Source organism: Benincasa hispida, chromosome 7 (genome assembly GCF_027475165.1).
Source record: "Benincasa hispida cultivar pf3 chromosome 7, pf3_genome.v1.1, whole genome shotgun sequence".
In the NCBI taxonomy this organism is placed as follows: domain Eukaryota; kingdom Viridiplantae; phylum Streptophyta; class Magnoliopsida; order Cucurbitales; family Cucurbitaceae; genus Benincasa; species Benincasa hispida.
In genome coordinates this window covers 20,106,722-20,118,617 of record NC_143484.1, presented here as the reverse complement: position 1 = coordinate 20,118,617, position 11,896 = coordinate 20,106,722, and the positions used below count along the sequence as shown (strand labels likewise).

The following is an 11,896-nucleotide window of genomic DNA, read 5'->3' as shown; positions in this document are numbered from 1 at the left end:
CAAAATGAGTGAGATTTTAGGATGAATTTAGAGTGTATTTAAAAGTTTTTCAGCTGGGTTTGTTTCTTCTCAATTTTGATTGCATGAACCCCAAAATGAATTCAAAATAATCATTTTGTAGTTCTTTAGCATGCATATCAAAATTAATATGAATTTTCCACTTAATCTTCCAATTAGATAAGTTGGATGAGGTGTTTTCAAAAATGGAAAATGTGGGGTTATTCCACTTTCCATTTAATCCAATTTAGGACAATGTCCAAAATAAGAAAAACAATTTTATAAATTTGAATTTCATAAAATCAAAATTCAATTAATTTAGGTAAATAATTAATTAAACCATTTAATAGATTAATTTGAGATTAATTTAATATAAAAAACTAAATTAATACAACACCTAATTAAAATATTTAAATCATACTTAAATAATGTCAACGCTCTAAAACTGTAACGTTTGATTTGATAATTAAACATTAATTATATTGAATAAAATAATCCAAACCCTAATTGAAATTTGAACATTTCAAATTGACTCAGAATGTTATTCTAAGGTTTAATCATTTTATGAACTAGTAAAGAGACCTAATGGACCTACAGATCATGAGCTCCAACTATTTAAGATTAATTGACCAAACTCTTTAAACCGAATTAATCAATATTCGTTAACCATCGAGATACTCCACTACAGCTCAATAGTTACACTTTTTTCACTATAAATATATTTCTGTCCATGATGGGAAGGTATTTATCATCCCTCATAAGCCCTTGCCACTCAAATAATATTTATAAATCATCGAACAAACTATTTATACTAACTGGTAGTACAAGCGGCAAGTCCGGGGTTGAACTTCAGGGACATGTGGAAGATTAGTTCATCGAAGCACATTTTTAGTTAAAGTGGTAAAATGGGGGGGGGGGGGGGGGGGGGGGGAGGGGGTTGGTGTGGATCGAATACGTCGAATTGCAAGAAAAAAAATGCGACAAAGTAAAAGATAGAAATGTAATTAAATACGACATTCTAGCTTGGAGAGATGGAATGGACCAATGCAATTCTTGCTTATTGAGTTATTTATATGCAATTTTAGTTATTGACTATGCCTAGTCCAATTGATTGGAATCCCAATCAATGGTCCTAATTACCTAATTAGTCAAAATGCATAGAAAACAAATCCGCTCCATACAAATTGACAAATCACATTAAGTTCTAGGGAAAACGTTACGATACTTTCGCCATCTAATCATGAAGGAACTCTAAACAAAGATCTAGTGAGCGGAAGCAGATCATTCCAAATCCCATTGAGAAAGAACACAACAATTATAGTCCACACAGAAACGATTATGCATAAACACCAAATTACAGCATGCTTCTTTAAAAGACTGAACAAGGAATAGAGTATGCAAACCTTTGAAGAACTCTTTTTCAAGTATCCCTCGATTGTTCAGCAAATCGTTCAACAAGCACGAACTCGAATGCAACGATCAGAACTCGATCTCAACAAACATCTGAATGAACCTCGATCCCAATCGAGTTCAATTTGATCCTCGAACGAAAATAGAACACCACCATAATGGTTACCTTGGTATTCTCGGTGTAAGAATCCAGGAATCATAATCAAGTTAGCATCGTTTTCATTTAGTGGAACAATGGCAAAGAAATCAAGTTATAAGATAGCTTGGTTGAGAGAGTAAATGATCGATCGAGTATCCTATATGATAGTTACTTGTTGCTAAACGATCGAATAATCAAGTCTATGCGATAGACTTCTTCCTTCTCCCACTTACTCGATCGTCTACTCAATCAGTTTCTCTTCCGTTCCTCCTTCCCTCTACCCAAATCCATATAGAGCCCACACCTCTTGGATTCTCATACCAAGAATACCAAGGTAGCCTCATGGTAGTGTTGAGTTTCCGTTCGAGGGACGGGGATCGAGTATTTACCAGTTCGTACTGAATTGCTCGCATTGCATTCGTGCTGTTCGATGCTTTGGTGTTGGATCGAAGAAATACTAGAGGAAAAATTTCTTCAAAGGTATGGTTACTCGATCTCTTATTTGTTTTTACCTTTGTAGCATGTTGTAATTTACTCGTTATGAATAATTGTTGTTGTCTGATTGTAAATATCTTGTTCTTTCATAATGGGGTTTGGAACGATCTACTTTTGCTAATTGGTTCTCTAGATTTAGGGTTCCTTCAATGGACATTTCCAAAACAATATAAGGAACATAATTCTAACAGTCAACCCAATATGAATAGTTTCAAAAAATACATTTCCAAAACTTCTATCAACAAAACCATCCATCTACCCACACATGTACCAATCCAAAACCACCCCCTCCCCCTCCCCCCCCATATACATATTAATAAAACAAAAAATCAAATATGATTGATAAAAATTATAAACTAAAAAAAACAATTATCATATTACACAATATATAACCTACCTATAAAATGTTATGTAGGTATCCATGTGCCTTCACAATTCGATTGTACATATGTTGACATGTTCTCATCCAAGTCATATATACATCAACATTCGACATTGAAGGAAATCGGAAACGAGATTTTCATGAGCAGCAGAAGCAAGACCATTCCAAATTACAATCATGAATCAACAAATCATTTACAGTCGACTTCAAAACAAGCAGTTATACAATGTACAGAGAAATTATAGCATGAACATCAATTGTACAGAAGGAAAAACTGTACTAACAATAATAGAAGCATCTCCACGCTTCGATGCGCACTCTGATCGAACAACAACAACCACGAACACTCGATCTACATGACCGTAACATCGCACGAACACAACATGAACACTTTGCACTCATCCTCAATGATCTCCTCGGTCACGAACTCCTCTGTAACAGCGAACGGCCTCCGCAACACCACGAACGGCCTCTGGAAAACCTCGACATTGTCGAGTTGAGTCTGACACCACCAACAAGGCAACCTTGTTATCCTCGGTGTGAGAATCTAGAGGGTAGGCTCTGTTCGAACTTGGTGTGAGGCAGACGAGTGGAGGAAACAACGATCGCGTATACGATTGGGCAAGTGGGAGAAATCGGAGACCTATCATGTAGGTCGATGCCCAATCGTTTAGATAAAGTTATGCGACCGTCTAGCAAAAGCTATGCGATTGTTTAGCTCGGTCGATTCTACACGATCGTTTACCTTGGGCCAGCGATTGTCTAACAAAGCTATGGGATCGTTTAGTAAACACTGCACGATTGTTTAGCTAGCACCTGCATTTAGTAAATCTGTATTTACTTGACGACTTCCGTGAGTTTCTTTTCGCCGGAGAGAAAACTCAAATTCTTTTCAAACTTTTGTGAAAACTTCTGTAAAAACACTTTTTCAAAATAGGAAACTGGTTTCCTTTTAAACTCACGGTTACCATGATCAATAACCACCCACTATTTTGGTTATTTAAAAGAAAAAGTATTAATTATCTAATAATTAATATTATTATAAACATAAATGATAACCAATTTATCATACTATATTTATAACCTATAGTTTTAATATTTCATCTCATGAAATATATAAACCATAGTTCTTTTCCTATTACATGGTACTTAATGTAAATCTCATTTACATCAACCCTCTACTAGATGTATCTCATACATCATACCGATTATATCACATATAATGAAAATACCTCTTGTCAATTTGAACATTTCAAATCAACACTAAGAACTGATCCTTCAACATGAATCCAAGCTATCAAGGGGACCTCATGGACCTATAGATCCGAAGCTCCAACCGTACGTGAATAATTGACTAAACTCTTTAGTCACGAGATCCACCATCCATTAACTGCCAGTCACTCCACTAAAGACCGACAATTTAACTCTCCTCACTACAGATATATTATGTGTCCATCTTAACCAATCAGCAGTGCGACAACCCTTCACAGATCGCTCGTAAGTACAGCTGGGCCAATAACCGTTATGCCTCTATAGTTACATCTGTCTCCTTAAGTACCACTGATCCCTCTAATAAACATAAATCATAATCCTACTATGACTGAGTCTTCTCTTCCAGAGGGAAGCTGTGGCCACTATGTTCAAGCCCCAGAATCAGCCCTTAAGGGAGCAATCTCTCTACTTATCCCTGTTTCGGGAAAGAAGTGAATTCCATATTGTGGATTGAGTTTCCAGCTCCCAGATCAGACAAGTCCCCAAAAAGGTAGGCATGTTGAGTTGGCAATCTGATCACTCTCACCCATCTAATCAAAGGACCGCCCTCAAAGGTAGAAGTTCACAGAACATTCAAGATTGAGGTCATGTCACCTATGGTCGTTTAGGTGAGATGCAAGTCTCTAGTATCAAAGGCGTCATATATAGAGTCTAGTCATCTCGTGGACCAGGTCTTATACAAACTCTTTATATAGGACACCCCCGCTCCACGTCTCCACATGAATGGTCAGGATCAACCATCTGTAGTAGTTTACAACACTTGCAAGTCTCTACAAAGAGGTCGCATCCGTAGTGTCACCAGGATCAGGTATCCCACCTTAATCCTTATACTACAGACTGATTTAGGTTATCACTTAAGGCATGGTCCACTTGTATATCACATATACATGCTTAAGTTTACATAAGATAACCAAGGAACTTTGTTTATTGGATATGAGTAAATGCCAGAATTAAATAACACTTATTTTATTCATTGAACAATGTGTATCTCTACAAAACAATGAGACTCTGGGAGAATTAGGACACCAATCCCAACAGACATATCATTGGATATTCCTTGACAGTGTAATATTGTATTTCCAAGTTCGTCATCATTATATCTATCTTCAAAGTCCCTTTGTGGGTAAGCACAATTGACCATCTAACATCACTTGGATCCTTAATATAAAATACTTGTCTTTCTTGGTTTGCTAGTATAAAAGAATAATTAGACTTGTGAACTATTCTATTTAAATCAACTAAGACAAAACCAAGCTCATCGATTTTGATACCACTATTGTTCTCAATCCAATCACATCTAAACACAACAACATTAAGCGTATGATAATTTAATTCCCATATCTCTTGTATCACTACATAAAAAGATATATCTCTAATGATGGGATTTTTATCTTTTGAACTAGACACTTGCATCGTTTTTACAATTAAACTAACTCCACTATTTTGTACACTTCGATCCTTATCACAAGATTTTTTGTGATAGCGACATCCATTAATTACGTAACTATCATACATAATCACAAAAGAATGAGGACCATGAAAAATCCACCTCAAATTATTTGAAACTTCATATTTTCCCATTTCAAGCTCAGTTACAACCTACCATGAGAATTTCCATTCCAACTCAGGTATTAAAAAGTGTATGTAAAATAATAGGTTGAACATTTTACCTCTTCTCGTAGCCAAGATACAAAAGTCCAATTATGTTCCTCTTGAATCCATTTGTGATTTTTGGACTTATTTCGATGTTGCAATTGCAAAGCCATCATATGTTTTCTTTGAAGTGAACATTGAAACATTGTATACTCTAAATATGGTTGCACATCAAAACATACCGATGAGCTTAATATAAAAGTTCTTGTTCAATGGTCTAACAATATTTGAATTGTCTAAACAGTCTTGTGAATTATGAGTGCCAACCCCATTAGGATCTACTCCAGATAGGAAATCAGAACAAAATTCAATGGTTTCTTCTACTATATAACTTTCAGCAATACAACCTTCTGGACAATATCTATTTCTCACGGAGTTTTTAATGACTTTCATGAATCTTTCAAAGGGATACATCCATCGTAGATATATAGGCCCACAAAGTTTGACTTCCCTAACTATGTGTATTGTGAGATGCACCATAATTGTGATAAATGAAGGAGGAAAATACTTCTCCAATAAACAAAATATATGCAAAATATCTTCTTCCAACTTTTCTAGTTGTTGCACATCTAGGACCTTGTTTCATACCGAATTGAAAAATATACACAATCGAGTTATGGCATACCAAACATGTTTTGGTAGCACTGATCTTATCGCAATAGGAAATAATTGTTGTAAGAGCACATGACAATCGTGAGATTTTAAACTATTAAGCTTTAAATCTGTCACTGACACAAGGTTTTTAACATTTGAAGAGTAACCTTCAAGAACCTTTATTCCTAACAATGTCTTTAAAACACAACGTTTTTCTTCCTTTGTAAGAGTATAACATGTGGGAGGAATGAAGATTTTTTTGTCACCGCTAACAGTTGTAAGCTCTGGTCGAATTTTTAAATGAACTAAATCACATTTAGCATTCAATCTATCCTTAATTTTTCCTAAAATATCAAGAAGCGTACCTAAGATATTCATGCAAACATTTTTTTCAATGTGTATCACATCTAAACAATGCTTGATATGGAGATCTTTCCAGTATGGTAGTTGAAACAAAGAAGACAACATGTTCCAACGAATCTTTGAACTTCCTTGCGTGGTTTTTTTTTTTTTTTTTTTTATTGTTCTTCCTTCCTTTAGGAAATACAAGATATTTGATTTTTAAATATATAGCCTCCCCAGATAGTGGTTCTAGAATTGTAGCAAGTTCCTTTTGATCGTTAAACGACTTTTTTTTGTACCGATACAGATGATTTCATACTAGAATCTTCGATGTCCAAGGTATGCCATTTTCCCCCCATATTTCAATCTTATAGAAGACGTATTGTCTCCACAAATTAGACACGCCTTATACCCTTTCACACAACATCCGCTTAGGTTATCATATGTAGGAAAATCGTTGATTGTCCACAGCAAAACTGACCGTAAGTTGAATAGTTCTTCTCGATAAGCATCATAACATTCAACACCACTTTCCCATAAAAGTCTTAAATCTTCAATTAGTGGTGCTAAGTTTGTGCCAATGTCGTCCCCTGGTAGTTTTGGACCCGAAATTAACATTGATAGCATCATTTACTTTCTTTTCATACACAACCATGGTGGAAGATTATAAATAACCATCACTATAGGCCAACAACTATATTTAGAACTCATTTCACCACGTGGATTTACTCCATCGGCTGACAATGCTAAACGAAGATTCCTAGGTTCAGAATCGAAGTCTGGAAATTTAGAGTCTACTAACTTTCAAGTCGGAGAGTCTGTTGGATGTCGTAACTTACCATCTACAATTCTTTCATCAACGTGCCAAGTCAAGTTTTTAGCACAATCAATACTTCTAAAAAGATTTTTGAATCGTGGAATTGGTTGAAACTACCATATCACTTTTGAAGTATTTGCTTTTTTTTTTTTTCCACATTTTGTATCTTTCTCCTTTTTCCACCTTCATTCACCAATTCAGGATATCCAATTGCATCTCCATATTCTTTTCTGTATAAACAACAATCATTAGGGAATGCATGAATCTTTTCATATTCCATTCCCCTTTAAGGTTTTGAGTAGTTCTGAAAAACTAGTATCACTACATCAATATCTAAATTTTAAATTATACAATTTGACTAATGTAGACAACTTAGTGTATTTTTTGCGCCCTTCGTATAATGGTTTTTCAGCATCATTAAGAAATTTCTCAAATCCATTCAGATCTCTTGAATATTACTTGTGAGCAACTTCAACTATTTCTTTTAAACATCCAACATCAGTCTCTTCATACATATTAGTGTCAAACTTAGAAGATTCTCTATAAAATGATGAGTTAGGAAGTTTTTCCCCATGCCAAAACCAAAATTTATAACTTTCATCAATCCTATTGACATGTAAATGATCTCTAATATCCTTGCTACTATGCTTTTCACAATTCCCACATTTCAAACAAGGACAACGAATATAGGAGCTATTTGTATTAGAAAATCTAAATTTTATGAACTTTTCCACACCAAATTCATAATCTTTAGATAACCTACTCTTGTGCATTCATGATTTATGCATGATTGTAAATATAGTAAGAAAAGATGATAAACAATGACCAACTTCAAAAAACAAGTTGCGGAAAACAAACAAGTTCCTAATACATACAACTTGTCATTTCTAGCTCTACAACATTTCAACCTCAAGAAAGTAAGACAAATCAGAGAACCTCAAGGAAAATAAGAGAACAAAGGCAAACACATCTCAAAAAATTGAACCCAAGGTGTAATCGAACCTAAAAAAATTGAACCCAAGGTATGCACGTGCTTTAATGTGCTAAACATATATTAATTCCAATAACTAAAAATTGAACCCAAGTTTGGCAGCATTACTTAGTTCATAAAGCCATAACAAATTAGACACATTGACATATCTAACTTTAATAAGCATTTAATTAAAGAAAAATGTCAAGTTCTCTAAAATTAAAGTCCTAACTTTGGCAAAGTGGCAATCCCAACTATGGCAAGTTCTTTAAAATTCAATCTCATTCAAGAACAATATGAAACAAGAGTTTATTATGAGATTCAGTAATATACATGAGAGATTAAACCCTAACTTTGAAAGTTCAAGCCTCAAACCAAAAAAATCATGCCCTAACTTTGAAAGTTCATGCCTCAAACCAAGAAAATCAAGAATTAAACCTAATCTAAACAAGATTAAGCCTAATCTAAACAAGAAAATAAAGATTAAGCCTAATCAAATCAAGAAAATCAAGACTTAAACCCAATCTAAACAAGAAAATCAAGATTAAACCTAACTTTGAAAGTTCATGCCTCAAATCTACTTACCTCAATAAAGAATCTCATCAAGATTGATGGAATAACATAGTTGCATCAAAGGAAAGTGAAAAACCAAGAAGATTTCGAGTGTATTTCGCAAAAAACCAATTGCATGACTGCAAATCGACTGCTATAATTTCTTTTAAATTTGTCTAATAGCTTCGTGATGCTACTAAAAGAGCTTTGCAAAGCTGTTCAAGAGGCACACAATTTTCCTGTCAAAACCCGTAGCGTTGCAACACTACGTGCGTGAGGAGCGCACGATTTTCACTTTTCCGTTAAAATACGTAGCGTTGCAATGCTACTCTGTATATTTTACAATTCGTGACGTTTTTAAAAGGTCAAGAATCCATTAATTGAACTTGACATTTTTAAAATGTCAAGTACTGTATTTTCCAGGAAAAATGCACAACCTTCGCTTTTTAAAATCAATTCTTAACGTTTTTTCTTTAGAATCACCTAGTTCTTGACATTTTTTCATAAAAAATTCAAGTATTTAAAATTGAAAATGTCAAGAAAAGTGATTTTTCTTGTAGTGCATCGTCCCCAATGACGTCTACCACAAACCGGACATGCCGGCTTATCCTTTTTAATAGCTATAGATTGAAGGCCATGCTGCCCCCACTGATGTGGAGCTTTGTTCGTATTCTCATTCTTTTGCTGAGGCTCCGAATTCCTCTACTCTACCTTCCTTTCTGTCCTATAGAGGTCCCTCATGACTTCCTGCATTGCCACAATGTAGGTCTTAAGGTCAAGAGTATGAACCATACCTCGTAATCCGCTTCTCAAGCTCTGAACGAACCTTTCTGTCCTCGGCGCCTCTATGATTATCAGCTCAAAGGCAAAATGGGACAACTTGTCAAATTCTTGCTCATACTCCTCTACTGACATAACCCCTTGCTTCAACTTTAGGAATTTAGCTTGCTTGTTATACTGAGTAAATTTTACAATAATTATGTTGAAATTTAATGAAATTAATTATTTTACAATGTAACCAGGTCACAGGGAATACAGGGGAATGTCGGGGCCATCAGGTGTCGAATCCGGATTCCAAATCCTGGTTCAAATCCTGGACCTAGGGCGTTACAGATGATATAATAAAATTATGAGGTCACTTGGCACTAGTTTACCTCATGAAAATTTGGTTAGAAACAAATAAATATATATACCTCAGTTCAAAGATCTTAAAGGTTGATGAAACTATGTAGAGTTATGACAATTTAGGAATAAAGGTATGTATATATTTAAGCCAAGGAATAAAATTGTTTAGACAAGGATTCATTAAGGACTAGTGATATATTTTGTGTTGGGTAGTGCAATTGGTGGTAATATAAATAAATTCTTTCATAGGCCTCGTACTCAAGTATAAGGTTAAAAGTTGTTTTATGGATAAGAAGGAGAAGAAGAAGAGACTATAGATTTATTAAAGGTTAAAAGATATTAAAATCAAACATTTCGATAGGAATTTTGGAAAGGATTAATAAGTCAAAATCACTTTGGTGATATTAGGAAATTGATGGGCTAGGTAAAGTATGTATAATGATATGAATAATTCTTTTGGAATATCTAGCTAAGTTGATGTCATTAAAGGAAGCCAAAATAGTTGAACGTGAGCTTAGACTTAAAGAGGATAAAGTAAAATGTTATTTGTCTGGGACGAAGGATTATTTTAGAGTACCTAGATTAAATCCATAGCCTTATTGGGATGTGGAGATCCAAGTTGGGCAAATTTGAACAAACAAAAGTATTTTGGAGTTCAAAAGTATGAAAATTGGCACAAAGGAGAATTCTACAAGATGAAAATTCTTACTGAGAGAGATAAGACTCATGGAGGAGTTAAGTAAAATATACTTTAGTAATTCAAGTAGAAATTCATATCATCCCTTTTTACAGTAATTCAATTAAATTTCCAAAATTCAAAAAAATTTCTCGAATATTACGAAAATACTAAATTTAAATTGCGAACACCTTGGGATGTCACATTACTACAGGGGCAAAATGGTAAATTTGGCCTAGTTGTACTTACGAGCAATTTGTGAATGGTCATTCTCATGTTGACTGGTTATATCTAATAGATATAAAAATATATATGTAGTGGGAAAAGTGTAACTGTCGGTCTTTAATGGAGTACCCGACAATTAATAGATGTTGAATAATTTAATTAAAGAGTTTAATTAATTATTCAAGTACCATTGGAGCTTGAATCTACATGTACATGAGGTCCCCTCTATAACTCAACAGGGATTAAATAAGAATCAATTTTGGATTAATTTGAATTGTTCAAATTAATTGAGAAAATTAATTTTATGTGATATAATTAATTTAATTTGGGTAATTGTATTTGTTAGTATTTTTAGGAATAATAACTAAGTGTATAACATGATTTAAAAAAATTACAAATATAGACAAGGCTATTAGCGATAAACTTCTATCGTTAATAGAATCCGTTAATAGAATCCCAAGTCTATCAGCGATAGACTTCTATCGTTGATAGACTCTCACTGATAGACTCCTACCACTAATATGGTCTATCACTGATAGACTATTTAAATTTGGCCATATTTGCATTTTTTTTTACATTATGTTATATCTGCTAATACTTTTAGTATAATGTCTATATTTACAACTGTCCCTTAATTTAATTATATATGATATGGTTACCATGATGTATTTGATACATTATACTATGAAGTTTATTTGAGAGAAAATAAATATTTGAATATGATTCAAATATTAATTATATGAATTGGATTCATATAATTGAAATTAATATAAATGAGATTTCTATTAAATGCCATTCATAGGAGAATTAAAACTATAGGTTTTATTGTATATGATACAATATTATATCATAAGTTATATGTTATATATGATATAACATAGAGTTATATATATATATATATATATATATATATATATAATACGTTAGTTAGTTTAATTTTTAATTAATTAATTAATTTTAATTTTGAATTCAAGTGGGAGGGAAATAATTTCCCTACCCTTAATTCTCTCGCATTCCACATAGACAACTGCGGGTTGGTTTTTCTTCTTGAATGCATTGAAGTTTTTGGCAAGCATGTTGTCTGTAAGTTTTCTCCCAGAAGAAGAAACTCTCACAAATTTTTCTCTTCCTCTCATCTCAAATTTTCCCTCACCAAAATTTCAAGAGCCCACAACTCCTTGGATTTTCATCCTAGAGAATACAGAGGACTCCAATTGGTGGTGACTATTTTGATTAGTTCGAGGATT

General features: G+C 33.7%; 1 pseudogene; it reads right to left on the bottom strand.

The window, feature by feature from the left end:
- Positions 1-2,448: 2,448 nt before the first annotated feature.
- On the bottom strand, positions 2,449-5,828 carry LOC150035008 (uncharacterized; annotated as a pseudogene).
- Positions 5,829-11,896: the final 6,068 nt, after the last annotated feature.